Genomic DNA, 18,206 nt, shown 5'->3' on the forward strand with positions numbered 1-18,206 from the left:
CTCCTCCTTTCCTGCATGTGAGGCGAGCACCCTGTTGCAACAGATCAGTAAAGATCAGGCTTACTAGCTGCTTTGCTTCTCAATATTCTCTGGTTGGCCTCTGTTCTTTTCTCCTACTGATAGGGAACCTACGTAAGGACTCTATATGGGCTCTTGGATACCCCATACAGGAAAAAGGCAGATTTTGTTTACAACACCAGCGTCACCGTTTCCTTCATTTGGTGCAGGGATTTTATTTTCCATATAAACAGAACTACGTTTTTGCACACACACATACCCCACTTTTAATTGTTCTCCAAGACCAGGAGGAGAGGAAAAGTGGATAAATCTGATTTGCAGTATTTAGGTGACGGTGCTTCAGGGTCTATCCCCCACTCATCACTAACAAATAAAAATGAAACTGAATGAATTTCGCAGACACAAGAGGGAGAATGGGTAATATATTATGCAAAATAATATATTCTCAATTTTGCATGCTGTACGCAAGTCACAGAATTTAGCATTCCGCAGAGGGTGCAGAACTCCACCCAACATAATTTTGCACGTTAAAATGCCAAACTGCCCGACACCTGCAAGAGCTCTTTAAGAAGGGGGGTGGAGAGAGAGAGAGAGAGAGAGAGAGAGAGAGAGAGAGAGAGAGAGCGCAGACTGAGCTGTGGGCGCTACATCTGTGTTCAAACATCTTCAGGACGTTTTTGCAAAATATACTCCTTTCAGGTTTCCAGATGGCGCCAAGTCCCTGATTATTTCCTTGTGTGGGCACACGGTGCCGGCTGAGCGTCAACAAAGGTCTTCAGATTTTGAAAAGGCATTGGAGCCACTTGTTGGGGATACTAATTAAGTACCATACAAGCCGAATCCACGCTCCAGTGATTGCAAATATGCGGAGAGCATGGTGTGTGATCTTAGCAGAAGCGTCAGCTTCATATAATTTTAATTTCCTCGCTCTCACTCTCTCTCTCTCCAAGCCTGCCTGGAAGTTTCAGTCGGTTTTGTTTTGTTTTGCGTGTGTTTGTGCAGGCATGTGCTTTTTTTCCTAAGTGCTATAAATTAGCATAAATTGAAATGTCAATATCGGGGGGGGTGGAATAAAATATAAAAAGAAAACTGCGGCTTGGTTCTGAAAAAAGCAATGTAGCCTTTTCAATAGCTGGAGGGTTATTTATTTTTAACGGGAGAAATGTAACACATCAGTGCGCTGCGTGGAAACTGCCATTCCAAACGTCTCCTTCTCCTCCTCATCACCACCTCCTCCCAAATTTATACAAGAAGACTCCTACTGGATGGGCCCCGAGGTCCGTCTGTTCCACAGTTTCTTTCCAAGAATTCCTGGGTTGGTAGCATTTTATTAGCATTTAATATGTTTTACCGCCACTGTTAAGGTACGCGGGTGGCGCTGTGGGTTAAACCACAGAGCCTAGGACTTGCCGATCAGAAGGTCGGCGGTTCGAATCCCCACGAGGGGGTGAGCTCCCGTTGCTCGGTCCCTGCTCCTGCCAAACTAGCAGTTCAAAAGCACGTCAAAGTGCAAGTAGATAAATAGGTACCGCTCTGGCAGGAAGGTAAACGGCGTTTCCGTGCGCTGCTCTGGTTCGCCAGAAGTGGCTTAGTCATGCTGGCCACATGACCCGGAAGCTGTATGCCGGCTCCCTCGGCCAATAAAGCGAGATGAGCGCCGCAACCCCAGAGTTGGTCACGACTGGACCTAACGGTCAGGGGTCCCTTTACCTTTACCGCCACTGTCAGAAGAAGCATGTCTCTGAATGCCAGTTGCTGGGTGTGCTGAGCCCGGGGATAACCTGAGTAACACGGTCCAGGTCTGGTCCCGAATCCAAGGGTTCCGCGAGGAGTCAGTCCAACAGGGCCAAGGCAGGAAACCAGGCAAGGTCAGGCACAGGATCACAGGCAGGTTCTGGCAAACAGCAATGTTGCTCCCACAACCTGGGGCGGGGTCCGACAGTCTTTTTTCTTTGTCGGGGTAATGGCCGGTCCTGATTCCCCGGTGACTCACCTCCCTGTTTCACCCGAAGGCGAGCACTCCTCCTGCGAGTACTCAGGTCTCTCCTTCTCTCAGACCTGAGTCTCTGCAGCTCGGGAGACATTGGTGGGTTACTAGACCCAGGGGCCGCCTCAGCCTCCCCTGACCCAACTGATAGTGGAGCAGCTGCAAGTGATGGCCCAGCTGAAGGCAATGAGGTAATCCCTGCATCTGGAGCCAGGGCAGGCTCAGGCACCTGACTCGGCCCAGCTGGTGCTTGTTGCAGGGGAACCTGTGCAGACTGGGACTCTTCAGGATCAGGCCCCAGACTAGGTTCAGATGCCGCCTGAGGCAAAGGATCCGGTGCAGACTGAGACTCCTCCGGTTCCGAGTCCGAGCCCCAGTCCCAGGCCATCACACTGGGGACCAGAGGAGAGGAGAGGCCTCACGTGCTTGGATCCTGATTGCAGCTTCCCCATGGGCATCTGGCTGGCCAGTGTGAGAACAGGATGCTAGATTAGATGAACCACGGGCCTGATCCAGAGGACCTCTTCTTATGTAATTCTGCTCAGCCTGAATTGCGGAGGCGGCAGCAAAATGGGCGACAAGCTGCCTCCCCTGTTTCTCAATTCAGGAGTGACTTTTGAGGCAGTGTGTGTGTGTTCACTGATACTCTCCCAGGGGCATTATGGGAGTAAACAAGTAGAGTGGTACCTCGGTTTTTGAACGTCTCTGTTGACGAACGTTTAGGTTTCCAAACGCCATAAACCTGGAAGTAAATGCTTCGGTTTTCAAACAAGCCTTGAAACTCAAACATGCCAAACGGCTTCCGTATTGAGGCTTCTGTTTTGAGTTTTCGGTTTTGCCAGAAGACCCTTGGTGCTGGACCTCAGTGTCCGGGCTGAACAATGGGGGTGGAGATGCTCCTTCAGGTATACAGGACCAAGGCCATTTAGGGCTTTAAAGGTCAGCACCAACACTTTGAATTGTGCTCGGAAACGTACTGGGAGCCAATGCAGATCTCTCAAGACTGGCATCATATGGTCTCATCGGCCACTCCCAGTCACCAGTCTAGCTGCAGCATTCTGGATTAATTGCAGTTTCCGGGTCACCTTCAAAGGTAGCCCCATGTAGAGCACATTGCAGTAGTCCAAGTGGGAGATAACTAATAATAATAATAATATTTGTACCCCGCCCATCTGGCTGAGTTTCCCCAGCCACTCTGGGCTGCTTCCAACAAAGACAAAAAATACACTAAAATGTCACACATTAAAAACTTCCCTGAACAGGGCTACCTTCAGATGTCTTCTAAATGTAGTTGTTCTCTTTGACATCTGATGGGAGGGCGTTCCACAGGGCGGGTGCCACTACCGAGAAGGCCCTCTGCCTCGTTCCCTGTAGCTTTGCTTCTCACAATGAGGGAACCACCAGAAGGCCCTCAGTGCTGGACATCTGCATCCGGACAGAACAATGGAGGTGGAGACACTCCTTCAGTTATACTTGTCCGAGGCCATTTAGGGCTTTAAAGGTCAACACCAACACTTGAACTGTGCTTGGAAACGTACTGGGAGCCAATGTAGGTCTTTCAAGACCGGTGTAATGTGGTCCCAGTCACCAGTCTAGTTGCCGCATTCTGGATTAGTTGTAGTTTCTGGGTCACCTTCGAAGGTAGTCCCACGCAGAGCGCATTGCAGTAGTCCAAGTGGGAGATAACTAGAGCATGCACCACTCTGGCAAGACAGTCTGCAGGCAGGTAGGGTCTCAGCCTGCATACCAGATGGGGCTGGTAAACAGCTGCCCTGGACACAGAATTAACCTGAGCCTCCATGGACAGCTGTGAGTCCAAAATTACTCCCAGGCTGCGCACCTGGTCCTACAGGGGCACAGTTACCCCATTCAGGACCAGGGAGTCCTCCACACCTGCCAGCCCCCTGTCCCCCCAAAACAGTACTTCTGACTTGTCAGGGTTCATCCTCAATCTGTTAGCCACCATCCATCCTCCAACTGCCTCCAGATATAGAAGAGAAAAGTCAGCACTAGGCCTGCCCCCGCTTCCTTTCATGCTTCAGCTCATTCCAGCTCTGCAGATAACAAAAAATCCCAATTATCAATTCAAGTGACATGCCTCATATTGGAAGGGAAGCCTGACGAGGCCTAAGCGGTCTGTTTGCTTAGCGATCGGCTCATTAAAGCAGAGTCAAATTCCTTCAAAACGGCTGGGAATCAGATAGAAATGTAATTGAATAACAGCAATAATGTCTCCATTGATGGCTGAAGGTCTTGAATCTTTCATGGAGCCCAGAAAAATAATGACCTTCAAGGAACAATCATGTACATAAAAGCGATGTCGTAAATGGGATTCTTGCTGGTGCTGTTTTAAAGGCTAGGGGTTCCTTGATGGCAAAACTGATGCTCTCGACTCTGTAAGCCAGGCTTCACCAGTCGGATGTCCTCCAGAAGCTGCCATAGAATTACAGAATTGGAGAGTTGGATGAAACTCCCCAAGAATCATTGAGCAATGCAGGAATCTCAACCAAAGCATCTATGACAGATGGCTCTGCAATCTCTGATTCAAAACTACCTTCAGAGGGAGTCGGTTCTGCAACTCTTACAAATCATCCCTTCTGGTGTACCAGGAGTACATGTGAAAAGCATTTAGGAGTCTTAATAGACCACAAGCTTGACATAAGTCAGCAGTGTGATGCAGCAGCAAAAAAAGCTAATGCTACTGTAGGCTACATCAACAGAAGTATAGTGTCCAGATCAACGGAAGTAATAATCTCACTCTATTCTGCCTTGGTCAGACCACACCTGGAATACTATGTCCAATTCTGGGCACCACAAATTTAAGAAGGATGTTGACAAGCTGGAAGGTGTGCAGAGAAGGGAGACCAAGATGATCAAGGGTCTGGAAACCAAGCCTTATGAGGAATGGTTGAAGGAGCTGGGTATGTTTAGCCTGGAAAGGAGGAGACTGAGAGGAGATATGATAGCCATCTTCAAATATCTCAAGGGCTGTCACATGGAGAAGGGAGCTTGCTTGTTGTGCTGGGCCTGGGGGTAACCCATGAAACACGGTCCACAACCAGTCCAGAGGTTCCTCTAGGAGTCAGTCCAACAGGGCCAAGGCAGGACACGAGGCAGGAAACAAGGCAAGGACAGGTACAGGATCTCAGGCAGGATCTAGCACACAGCAAGGTTGCTCCTGCAAACCTGGGGCAGGGTCCGACAGCCTTTGTCGGGATAGGGGCCAGTCCTGATCCCCCGGTGACTCACCTCCCTTTCTCGCCTGAAGGTGAGCACTCCTCCTGCGAGTACTCAGGTCTCTCCTTCTCTCAGACCTTAGTCTTTGCAGCTTGGGAGACGTCGGTGGGTTACTAGACCCAGGGGCCGCCTCAGCCTCCCTTGACCCAACCGGTAGTGGAGCAGCTGTAAGTGCTGGCCCAGCTGAAGGCAATGAGGTAATCCCTGCATCTGGAGCCAGGGCAGGCTCAGGCCCCTGACTCAGCCCAGCTGGTGCTTGTTGCAGGGGCACCTGTGCAGACTGGGACTCTTCAGGATCAGGCCCCAGACTTGGTTCAGATGATGCCTGAGGCAAAGGATCCGGTGCGGACTGAGTCTCCTCTGGTTCCGAGCCCCAGGACATCACACTTGTTCTCTCCTCCTCTGGAGGGAAGGATTGGAACCAATGGATTCAAGTTAGAAGAAAGGAGATTCCAACTAAATCAGGAATAACATTTTGACCATCAGAGCTGTGGAACAGAGGACTCCCTCGATAGAGGGTGGACTCTCCGTCCTTGGAAGTTTTCAAGCACAAGTTGAATGACCACTTGGCATGGATGCTTTAGCTGAATTTCCTGCCTTGCAGGGGGCTGGACTGGATGACCCTTGGGTCCCTTCCAACTCTACAATTCTATGATTTCAGGAGCTTTCCACTGTAGGCCCTACAAGGCCATCCAATGACTCAAGGCATAATGTGCACAGTTCCAGTAGCCTAGTAAAAGTAGCATTGTCCACAAGAGTCAGTTTCATGTTGTACACTTATAAGCATGAGCATAATGAGGCGTGAGGAATCGGGGGGGGGGGGGTTGTCCCCCTGATAGTGATCAGCTAGATGCCTCCAGAAGCTCCTGGTCACATCATGTTTTATCTTCCCCTAATACTTCGAGGGTATACTGCCTTTGGACATGGAGTTTCCATCTAGACTACTCAGTTAATTCACTGTTGATAGCTCCGACCTACAATAAAATGAATTATTGGCCATAAAATACATTAATATTAGCCCAAATGCAGTGTCTCCTGCCTCTGTTGACGCTCCTTGTTTCAGAAAATGGCATTTGCAGATTTCTTGGGGACAGTTTCATTTGATGAGCTGCAGATTTACAGTTATAGATTCTGCCAGCGAACAACCATTTTCACTCCAAATGAGGGCCAATTTTGAACTGTAATGAGAAAAAGTAAATTATATTTGATAATGCCCTTGATCCCACCATTGAGAAATGCCGGTAATAAAGCTGTCATTAAAAAAAAAAAAATTAAAAAAAGTATCTCTTGACTCAAAATGTCTCCTTTTCATGCTGAGGTTAAAGTGGAGAATGATTCCTTAAAGAAAGGTCGCTGCCGTTGGCACTCATAAAGGCATTTGGTTCGGTTTAATAGTTAATATACAATTTAATATACAATTCAACATATCTGAGCTTTACTCCAAGCACTAAAACATACACACATACTGCAGCCAAATATTGTATCGATGGTATGTGCATTTATTTACAGGCTTTCATTGCAGTCTAAAAGATGAAACAGCAATTTGCAAAACTATTCATCTGAGGTTTGATACCGACACACTTACAAAGAGGAGTCCATTGGCTCACCCTGCACAGTTGAGGTCCAAACTGGCTTCCCTGTGTGGAGGGAGACTTACAGGGTCTTTGTTAAACTATCCCTCTTCTTCTTTGGCGATCACTCGTAGCCGAGTAAGATTGTCTTCCATAAACACGGTTTAAACAATGAGTCCGTAGGTGACTGTGGAGGCCAGTTCTGGATCCACACATCCTTCCACAGTGGGGACATAGGTTTCCAAGCAGGAGTTGATCCTGGTGAGGGTTTGCCAAGTGTGACTTCCTCTTAGCACATTTCTCCCTTTCGTCCTGAGTTCGAGTGTCAAGCCCATGACACCTTTGGTAAAGGCTGTTCTCCAACTGGAGCGCTCACAGGCCAGTGTTTCCCAGTTGTTGGTGTTTATACTACATTTTTAAAGATTTGCCTTGTGAGAGTCTTTAAACCTCTTTTGTTGACCACCAGCATTACGCTTTCCATTTTTAAGTTGGGAATAGAGTAGTTGCTTTGGAAGACGATCATCAGGCATCTGCACAACATGACCAGTCCAACGAAGCTGATGTTGAAGAATCATTGCTTCGACACTGGTGATCTTTGCTTCTTCCAGTACACTGGCATTAGTTCACCTGTCTTCCCAAGTGATGTGTAAAAATTTTCAGAGACACCGTTGATGGAATCTTTCAAGGAGCTGGAGATGGCATTTAGAAGTGGTCCATGTTTCACAGGCATACAGTAAGGTTGGTAGTAAAATAGCTTTGTAAACAAGCGTTTCGGTTTCCCTGCGAATGTTTTGGTCCTCAAACACTCCGCACTTCAATTGGGAGAAAGCTGCACTCACAGAGCTCAGGCGATGCTGGATTTCGGCATCAATATAGGCCCTTGTGTACACAAGCAGAATATAGTGGAAGCAAACAAGTTCTTGAAGCACAACCACCAGTCCTGCAACACTCCCGAATTTGCAATGGCAATACAAGGGTGTTTTTCCTCTGATAAACTACTACCAAAAGCTACATCCAGATTAACATTTTACAACCATTAGCTCCCAGTAGGAAACTAGCAGTTGATTGTCCCAAGTCCTCAGTTTTGTAAAGGATAGGTAACCCTTCCGTGACACACCTTGGATACACAAAACTCTATAGCGGCCTTCCCCTGGTGCCCTTCAATGATTCGAACTCCAAATCCCATCAGCCCCAGTATTGACTGGCAAAGTATTGTGGGAGTTGTGGTCCAAAAATACAGAGAGCACCAGGTTACAGGGTGCTCGCCCCATTCTAGAAGGTGGGTCTTACCAAGAAACTTGGTTCTGGTAGAACTTTGCACATGCCCTGAAACTACATTTGCAATTTGATTTGGCTCAGAGCCATAACAATAACTTTATGGCAGACTGGGAACATCCCGGTGCACGAGTGACAATCCCAGTACACAGCAAGCGACAGCAGGAGGTTGCACCCTGCCCCAGTTCCAGAATCCGCTTTAAAATCTATTACGAGCAAAGCCCTTATTTCAGCAAATTATCCCCATCTGGAATAAATTGTTATCAGTGAGAAAGCACACCTCATCCTCATTAAATCAAAAATTCTTTCTGCCCTACCTAAGAATGCAAAACTCGTCCCCTTGCAGCAAGGCAAGGGCACATTGCTAATAGACTCTAGTAATCAGGGCAGGTCTATTCTATTTGCATTTCTGAAAAACTTCCAAGCTCACCCCCTTTTGTCACCAGGGCAAGAGCGCCTTAACTGAAAATAGATTGACTGGGCGGAGACATCCCAATGGCAGCTCTCTCTTTCACCCTGCGGCACGACAGTTAATTAACTTAATGCAGGAAGTCTCAGGAACTCTTCATCTGTGCTTTTGGTTATGCAACTTCAGTCCAACATTTCAAGCCTGGATCTGGTGTATGAAAGGGGGCCCTTTGGCAATAACTGGGTGCACAAGACATTCCTCCTTGATTCAGCCCTCCACTCTAACTGTCCCACATTGATCTCATCAAGGACTCAGCTACACAGCTGCAAATATAACGTTTTAAGTGCATTATACAAATGTGACACTAGATGGTGCTGGTGAGCTAATGGGAAATTCCATATATATTTTAAAACTTTTTTTAAAAAAAACATTTTCACAGTGTTTTTTATATGTGTGTAGATTCAGCCTCAGACTTCTCAATGGAAGGTTGCTTTAGTCCATCGTGATCCAGCCTTTTGGGATGCTTCCTGGAAGCAGGGAAATGCTTCTTTTTATTAAGATGCACGGTCCCTCGGAAAGAGAAGCAGTCTTCCTTTCCTTCATTTAGGCTTTAGCCAGGTCTGCAGCTTTATTGTCAAGATTAATCAAGACTCTCTGCAAAGAGGTACCAGCCAGGATGTCTCTCAAGATTCCGACTAAACATCAGGAAGATGTTTCTGTTCAACCATGGAGCAGATCCCTTCAGAAGGTTGTGGGCTCTCCTTCCTTGGAGGCTTTTAAGCAGAGGTCGGAAGGCATTCTGTCACAGAGGCTTTGGTTGAGATTCCTACATTGCAGGGGGTTAGTCTGGATGACCCGTGGGTCCTTTCCAATTCCATGATCCTACGATTCAGCTGGCACAGAAAGAGTTCAAGGGTAGGAGATAGCCTGATGGACTTGGTCTTCCAGCAAAACCTATGGGATTATCACACCTTTCCTGTGAGGCAGGTTTTATCTAACCCTTTTCAATCTGGTTGATGATACTAGTCAAGAAGGAGTGAGGGTTTAACCTGTTCAAAGCTGGTTACTCACACAACTTCTGAATTGCTTGGCATAAAAACAGGAAGAGATTCTTTTAGGCTCCTATTACCCAAGGTCTGACTCTTTAATCATCAGAACAGCAGCTCCCCTGATGCCGGGCCAGATAGGTGTGATGTTGCCAGCAAGTGGGATGACAGAGGAGTCATTTTGGACTCACAGCTGTCCATGGAGGCGTAGGTCAATTCTGTGTCCAGGGCAGGTGTCTGCCAGCTCCACCTGGTACGCAGGCTGAGACCCTACCTGCCTGCAGACTGTCTCGCCAGAGTGGTGCATGCTCTGGTTATCTCCCACTTGGACTACTGCAATGTGCTCTATGTGGGGCTACCTTTGAAGGTGACCCGGAAACTGCAACTAATCCAGAATGCGGCAGCTAGACTAGTGACTGGGAGCGGCCGCTGAGACCACATAACACCGGTCTTGAAAGACCTACATTGGCTCCCAGTATGTTTCCAAGCACAATTCAAAGTGTTGGTGCTGACCTTTAAAGCCCTAAATGGCCTCGGTCCTGTATACCTGAAGGAGCGTCTCAACCCCATCGTTCAGCCCGGACACTGAGGTCCAGCACCGAGGGCCTTCTGGTGGTTCCCTCACTGTGAGAAGTGAGTCTACAGGGAACCAGGCAGAGGACCTTCTCGGTAGTGGCGCCCGCCCTGTGGAACACCCTCCCATCAGATGTCAAGGAAATAAACAACTATTTTTAAAAGACATCTGAAGGCAGCCCTGTTTAGGGAAGTTTTAATGTTTACTGCTATATTGTGTTTTTAATATTTGATTGGGAGCCGCCCAGAGTGGCTGGGGAAACCCAGCCAGATGGGCGGGTTATAAATAATAATAATAATAATAATAATAATAATAATAATAATAATTATTATTATTATTATTATTATTATTATTATTATTATGTTGGCACCATTGGTTTTGTGTGGCAATCTGGAAGAATAAACCCCAGCTTGGCACCCCCAGAAGCAGAAAAATCTCAGGGGAAACCCTTGAATATTTTCCCATTGCTTCGCATTCCTCCATTGAGTCTTTATGGAAGGAAGACCTGCTCCTGGTTCCTTATCTCTTCCCCCCAGTTCATAGATGCTTTGTGATTCCTCTTGCCAAATTAGACCAAAGTTCTACCTGACTTGGCACTACGGCTCCAACAGCAGCAAGCCACACTCCTCAGAAACCTTATAAGCGAGCCACTAATGAGACGGCTGTTCCCAGTTCCTTGCTCCTCATCATCTGGCCATCGGAGATATGCAGCCTCTGAATGGGAGATTTCATTTGCCATGCACAGATTTATCCTCCATGAGTTTCTCTCATCCTCTAATGTGTCTGCTCTGGTTTTCTTAGTCGCCCACTGCACCATCTACCCCCCAAAAAAACCCTGACTCCCATCCTCTTTCCACACAGAGAAGGAATTAAGGGGAGGTGGACTTCTGGTACCAAACCTACATCTTCCTTAATCCAGAAGCTGCCCGCTAAGCCAAAGGCTTCAGCTGCAGTCCTTCATCCCCAGTGACCTAAAACATTCTGCCTAGCCAAAATCCTTAAGCAATTGATCTTTTGACTCCAAAGTGTCCCACGGAGACGTTGGCTTGCATTTATCATGGCCTTCACTTCAGCAAGAGTTATGGGAAGCAATGAATGGTAGGATTGTCTTGAACCATCCTGAAAGGAGGAGATCTGCATGAGGTCACTCCTCATGTGGGGCAGAGGGATTAAGGGTTCCTTCGCTTGCAAAATGTTTAACCTTCCTGTTCCCCCCTCAAATGCACGCCCATCCCATTTGGCTGATTGCAAGATTCAGTCCGTTTCCCCCTCCCCTCCACAGTGTCCTCACGCCTCCTTAATACACCTGCATTAGCCACAATTTACTGCCAACAGCTGCTGATAAAAATCCCAGCTGAGGATTCCATGGGGGGGGGCAGACCCAGGTGTTAATCACCCCGCCATTTGGGCTGGCATCCACCTTGGTAATCAGGAAACAATGGGTCCCCGGGGAGCCCTGCAAGAGAATATGAGTCATGTACCATCAGCATTAAAGTCAAAACGTCCTGCTGGCTCAGGGATTCTGGATACAGAACAGCCGCTCATGGGAAGTGGGGCTGTTGGCATCAGAAAAGCAGTCAGTGGATCTGTGTCCTCTCTGCCATGTTTAAGGGCAAAGAGGCTCAAAGCAGGGGATCCTCTCTGCAGTCTGGTGAAGATGATGATGATGATGATGTGTGTTTTTCAGTCGGAAAAGAACTCAGGTCCATCATGTCAGGAGTGTGTGCAGGAGCCAGGCCCTGTGACCAATAGGTCTTTGCAGGACTGGGGCCTTCCTAAGTTTGTTCTGAAGAGGCAAGGCGTGGCCACACAGGTGAGGCCGATTGGTAACTCACAGCACCTGGTGGCAAGAGCCAGGAAGGGATATAAGTCCAGCATTTCCCTTCAGCTCTTTGTCACAGCAACATATTCCCTTCCCTGCCCTGCCGCACTTGGCTTCTTGACTCCTTGCTTCTTGATCCTCGGACCCCTGACTTCGTGACTCCTCGCTTCTTGATCCTCGGACCCCTGACTTCGTGACTCCTCGCTTCTTGATCCTCAAACCCCTGACTTCGTGACTCCTTGCTTCCTGACCCTTGGACCCTTGGCTTCTTGACTCCCGGCTCTCTGACCCTCGGACTCCTGGCTTCTGGAACCCTGCTCCTGCTCCCAACCCGCCATCTTGCCCTGGGTCCTGATGTCCCCTGCCAGGACTTTGATCGCCCGTGAACTGGACCGTGACACATCACTTCTCAGGTGGGCGCCACTGCCATTATGAGAACAAGAGGGACGCGAGTGGCGCTGTGGTCTAATCCACAGAGGCTCTTGGGCTTGACGATGGGAAGGTCGGCAGTTCGATCCCAACAATGGGGTGAACTCCCGTTGCTCTGTCCTAGCACCTGCCAACCCAGCAGTTTGAAAGCACACCAGTGCAAGTAGATAAATAGGTACCGCTGTGGCGGGAAGGTAAATGGCATTTCTGTTTGCTCTGGTTTCCATTAGTGTCCCATTGTGACAGAATCAGTTTAGTCATTCTGGCCACATGACCCAGAAAGCTGTCTGTAGACAAGCACTGGCTCCCTCGGCCTGAAACGAGTTGAGCACTGCACCCCATAGTCGCCTTTGACTGGACTTAACCATCCAGGGGTCCTTTACCTTTACCTTTTTTATGAGAACAAGGGAGGAGTTTATGGTGAGTTCCTTGTTTTCTAGAAAAATAGCCCTGATCACAATGATTTACTTATTTATACCCACCTCTTTCCCTTACAGGGACTTAAGGCAGCTTACAAACAAAATAAGAACAGCTAAAAACATAGAGAGAAAAAAAACCATTTTTTTTTAAAAAAAAATGAACATCAACAGAATTAAAACTATAAATATACAAGATCTGTTAAAAACATAGAAATAATTGCAATAAAAACAGCACATCACAAGCCCCCTTACCCTTTTGCTACTGAATGGCTTTAAAAAAAGATTAAACTAATTCTGAAAGCTCTCAGCAGCCATTATCCATGACAGCTATGTTCTGCCTCCATGCTCAGACACAGGCATGCTTCTGAACATAGCCGCCGACTCCCAGAGGCCGAGGGGCAGTTTTGGCTCCCTGAATATTTTTTTTAGGGGGCCGGGCCCCTCAATATTCAGAGGATGTTGCACAATGTTGTGTCTCCCCCCACCCCACCCCACGATCCTCTAGAGAAGCTGGTGCCTCTGTTTCTGAATGCCAGTTAATGGAAACGACAGGCGGCAAGGGTGCTCTTCTGCTTAAGGGTTTCCCAACAGAGACTTCTGGTTGGCCACAGAGAGAACAGGATGCTGGACTAGATGGGCTATTGGCCTTAGTCCTGTATACCTGAAGGAGCGTCTCCACCCCCATCGTTCTGCCCGGACACCAAGGTCCAGCACCAAGGGCCTTGATTCCCTTGCTGCGAGAAGTGAGGTTACAGTGAACCAGGCAGAGGGCCTTCTCGGTAGTGGCGCCTGCCCTGTGGAACACCCTCCCACTGGGAGGCAGTGTGGTGTAGTGGTTAAGAGCGGTAGTCTCATAATCTGGGGAACCGGGTTCGTGTCTCCACTCCTCCACATGCAGCTGCTGGGTGACCTTGGGCCAGTCACACTTCTTTGAAGTCTCTCAGCCCCACTCACCTCACAGAGTGTTTGTTGTGGCGGAGGAAGGGAAAGGAGATTGTGAGCCGCTTTGAGACTCCTTCGGGTAGTGATAAAGCGGGATATCAAATCCAAACTCTTCTTCCCAGCAGATGTCAAGGCAATAAACAACTATTTTACTTTTAAAACGCAACTGAAGGCGGCCCTGTTTAGGGATGTTTTTAATGTCTGACGCTGTATTGTTTTTAATATTTGGTTGGAAGCCGCCCAGAGTGGCTGGGGAAACCAGGCGGGGTATAAATATATTATTATTATTATTATTATTATTATTATTATTATTATTATTTTATTATTATTATTAATATTTTATTGTTCTAGCAGGCTCTTTTTATGTTCTTTACAAACTTATTCAGCTCAGTCCAGTGCCACCTATTGGCTAAACTGTATAATGACGCTATCCACGCCAAACTCATCAGGATTATTAGCACAACAACGCATTGGCCAAAGAGTAAAATTAACCTGGCTCGAGGCGAGCTGCCTAGTTTTAAGTATACTCGCAATGCAAACCCTGAAACTGAGCTTACGCACCTCCCAGCCCCGATGTGGGAGCAGTTAAGTCAGTGGAAAGAAACTCTTTCGCGTGGGCAAAGGCCCTGTTAATAGGCGCAATCAGAGCTCTGGGGCACAAATTAGAGGACTACTGGATTTCTCATTGTGCAATTACCAACAAGGTTTCTATCGACTGCTTTTTGTTTGCTCTGAATCATTAATGCCAATCTCCCTCCCCAGCTGCTTTATTGACAGGAAGTGGAGAAGTTGGCGTGGCTTTTGAGCTGGGGTTGGGAGGGGGGAAGGAGCAAACAAAGCAAGTTACTTAAATTGGACGCGATTCATATACGCGTTCCTCCGCTCAAAGCATAGACACCCAACCATTAGGCAGAGTGAGACAGCCGCCTCGGGGGGGCAAATGCTGTAGAGCAGAGACCATCAGCGAGAGCTGGGGAAGTCAGAGCTGTATTTGCCACACTGGCAGCCTTATGCCATTGCTCTCAGGTGCAATGGAAGACAATGGGTGCATTTAGACATGCGTTACTGCAGTGCGCTCTACGTGGGGCTACCTTTGAAGGTGACTCGGAAACAGCAATTAATCCAGAATGCGGCAGCTAGACTGGGGACTGGGATGATGGGAGCTGTAGTCCCTAAACAGCTGGACGGCCGTGTTTGGGGGTGCCTGCTCTGGAGAATCACAGCACCTGCTGTGGCTGCAGAGACTGGTGACTCATAACGTCTGCCTTCCACGTTGCTTTAGCTGCGTTAGCAGCACAGAAGTGACGTCTCCATGTCACAAAACTGGGCATTGTGCATGGAGCTCCTGGGCTGCCCACATGACAAGACCCCCGCCCCTCTCGGCCTTGCTGATGTGGTCCTAAGGAATACAGAGCTGTACGCTGCTATATCAGGGACGCGGGTGGTGCTGTGGGTTAAACCACAGAGCCTACGACTTGCCAATCAGAAGGTCAGCAGTTTGAATCCCTGCGACAGGGTGAGCTCCTGTTGCTCAGTCCCTGCTCCTGCCGACCTAGCAGTTCGAAAGCACGTCAAAGTGCAAGTAGGTAAACAGGTACCGCTCCGGCGGGAAGGTAAACGGCGTTTCTGTGCGCTGCTCTGGTTCGCCAGAAGTGGCTTAGTCATGCTGGCCACATGACCCGGAAGCTGTACGCCGGCTCCCTCAGCCAGTAAAGCAAGATGAGCGCCGCAACCCCAGAGTCAGTCACAACTGGACCTAATGGTCAGGGGTCCTTTATGCTGGTATATCACTTTACTCCTGTGGTTTCTGGGATAAGGGGGCTGCAAACATTCCCCACCTCCTGGAATCCAAAATATAAAAAAGAGTGTAAAACTTGTGCAATAGTCTTAGATTTCTGGAAGTGGCTTTCACATTGCGTGAAAGCTAAAATATAATGTAGGAATCAACACAGGAACAAGGAAATGGAATGAACTGCCATATGAATATAGCCACTCAGTAGCATGAAAGTCAGATTCAGTTGCCAATCCAGTCATCTTTTTGTGTGTTGCCTGGGAGGTGCACCATCTCTACCTTTGCCTCAGGCAGCAAAATGTCTTGGGCCAGTCCTGAATTCAGGAGGGTAAGGGAATTGTAGAATCTAAGAGCTAAAAGGGACCCATGGTCATCTAGTCCAACCCCTGGCAATGCAGGAATCTCGGCTAAAGCATCCATGACAAATGGCCACCCAACCTCTGCTGAAAAACCTCTGAGGAAAGAGAGACCACCACCTCTTGTGGGAGTCTGTTCCACTATCAAACAGCTCTTACTGTCAGAAACTTTTTCCAAGTGTCTAGAGCTAGTGTGGTGTAGTGGTTAAGAGCGGTGGACTCGTAATCTGGGGAACCGGGTTCGCTTCCCCACTCCTCCACATGCAGCTGCTGGGTGACCTTGGGCCAGTCACACTTCTCTGAAGTCTCTCAGCCCCACTCACCTCACAGAGTGTTTGTTGTGGGGGAGGAAGGGAAAGGAGAATGTTAGCCGCTTTGAGACTCCTTCAGGTAGTGATAAAGCGGGATATCAAATCCAAACTACTCCTCCTCCTCCTCCTCCTCCTCTCCTCCTCCTCCTCCTCCTCCTTCTTCTTCTTCTTCTTCTTCTTCTTCTTCTTCTTCTTCTGGCATTCTGCTGCCCTGCTTGTGTTTTGGGGGCACTTAAACTAGTCCAAAGGAGAGCAAGTCTTGTTGTCAACCTCTTAACAGAATAAATTGCCACTTGAAAAGTAATTGGGGAGAAAACATTCCTGCCGGGGAGGGGGGAGAAGCAAATTCCTATAATTTACAGCTCATTGCCGTTAATTGAGATAAATGTGCTTTTCTTTTCTTTTCCTTATCAAATTACTATGAATGGTGGCCAGACTGAGCAGTACCGATCCGTCCTCTGTACGGATAGATGCCTCCTCCACTCCATACTGGCAGGCCAAGGTGATTAATGAGACGCGCTCTAATGGCGAGGTGCTTTTAGCTGCAATTATCACTGCTGTTTAAATGAAATGGGCCTCTCAAACCAGTAAATGAATTTTAAGCATAAAAACTTCTTTCTCTTTGAGGCTGCTGCAGCTAAACTCCCCAGAACGCTGCTGTTCGCTTGGGAAGAATCAATATTTGAAGTGATTCCGGCAAAGAATGATGTCCAGGGGCAGGGAGAAGATGGGAGGGTTCAATAAAGCTGGTGGGAAGACTTCTGGTGATGTCATTGTTATGGAGTGCAGATAGCTTGCAGCGATTGGTTGAATATGCAGGGGATAAGGGACGCGGGTGGCACTGTGGGTTAAACCACAGAGCCTACGACTTGCCGATCAGAAGGTCGGCGGTTCGAATCCCCGCGATGGGGTGAGCTCCCGTTGCTCGGTCCCTGCTCCTGCCCACCTAGCAGTTCGAAAGCACGTCAAAGTGCAAGTAGATAAATAGGTACCGCTCTGGCGGGAAGGTAAACGGCGTTTCTGTGCGCTGCTCTGGTTTGCCAGAAGCGGCTTAGTCATGCTGGCCACATGACCCGGAAGCTGTACGCCGGCTCCCTCGGCCAATAAAGCGAGATGAGCACCGCAACCCCAGAGTTGGCCACGACTGGACCTAATGGTCAGGGGTCCCTTTACCTTTACCTTTATCATCATGAGTTTGACCAAACTGCGGGAGGCAGTGGAAGACAGGAGTGCCTGACGTGCTCTGGTCCATGGGGTCATGAAGAGTCGGACACAACTAAACGAGAACAAATCCTGTCTCCTCTCAGTCTCCTCTTTTCTGGTCCAAACATACCTTCAACCGTTCCTCATAAGGCTAGAGCCCTCTGTGGGTTGGATTGTGTGAGCGTGTGAGCGCGTCTATGATTTCCAGCATCTCTGTCTGCGCAGATGCGATTTCCGGCGCTGTGGTGTGCTGGTTTAGGACAGCGCACAGGGACTTGCCAAGCAGGCAGCTCGGTTTGGGGGTGGCTCGTGGGCCAGTTAAATGACCCCGCGGGCCACTTGTGGCCCATGGGCCTTAGGTTGCCTACCACTGCCCTTGATCATCTTGGTCACCCTCTTCTGCACACATTTCAGCTTGTCAACATCCTTAAATTGTGGTGCCCAGAACCCAAGTACCTACGGGACCGCCTCTCCTTGTATGCCCCGCGAAGGACCTTAAGGTCCACAAATAACACTTTGGAGGTCCCGAGCCTCAAGGTTAGATGGGTCTCAACTAGGGCCAGGGCCTTTTCAGTACTGGCGCCGACTTGGGAGAATGCTCTGTCACAAGAGACTAGGGCCCTGCGGGACTTGACATCTTTCCGCAGGGCCTGCAAGACAGAGCTGTTCTGCCTGGCCTTTGGTTTGGACTCAGTCTGACCATTATGTTTCCCTCCCGTTATGGTATTGATTTATCAGCTACTTTAAAACAAGGCTGTATTTTAAATTGCATTTTAACCTGTATTTTAAATTGGGTTCTTTTCTTTTCTTCTCCC

The sequence above is a fragment of the Podarcis pityusensis genome (genome assembly GCF_964106645.2).
Source record: "Podarcis pityusensis genome assembly, chromosome: 7".
Lineage (NCBI taxonomy): Eukaryota > Metazoa > Chordata > Lepidosauria > Squamata > Lacertidae > Podarcis > Podarcis pityusensis.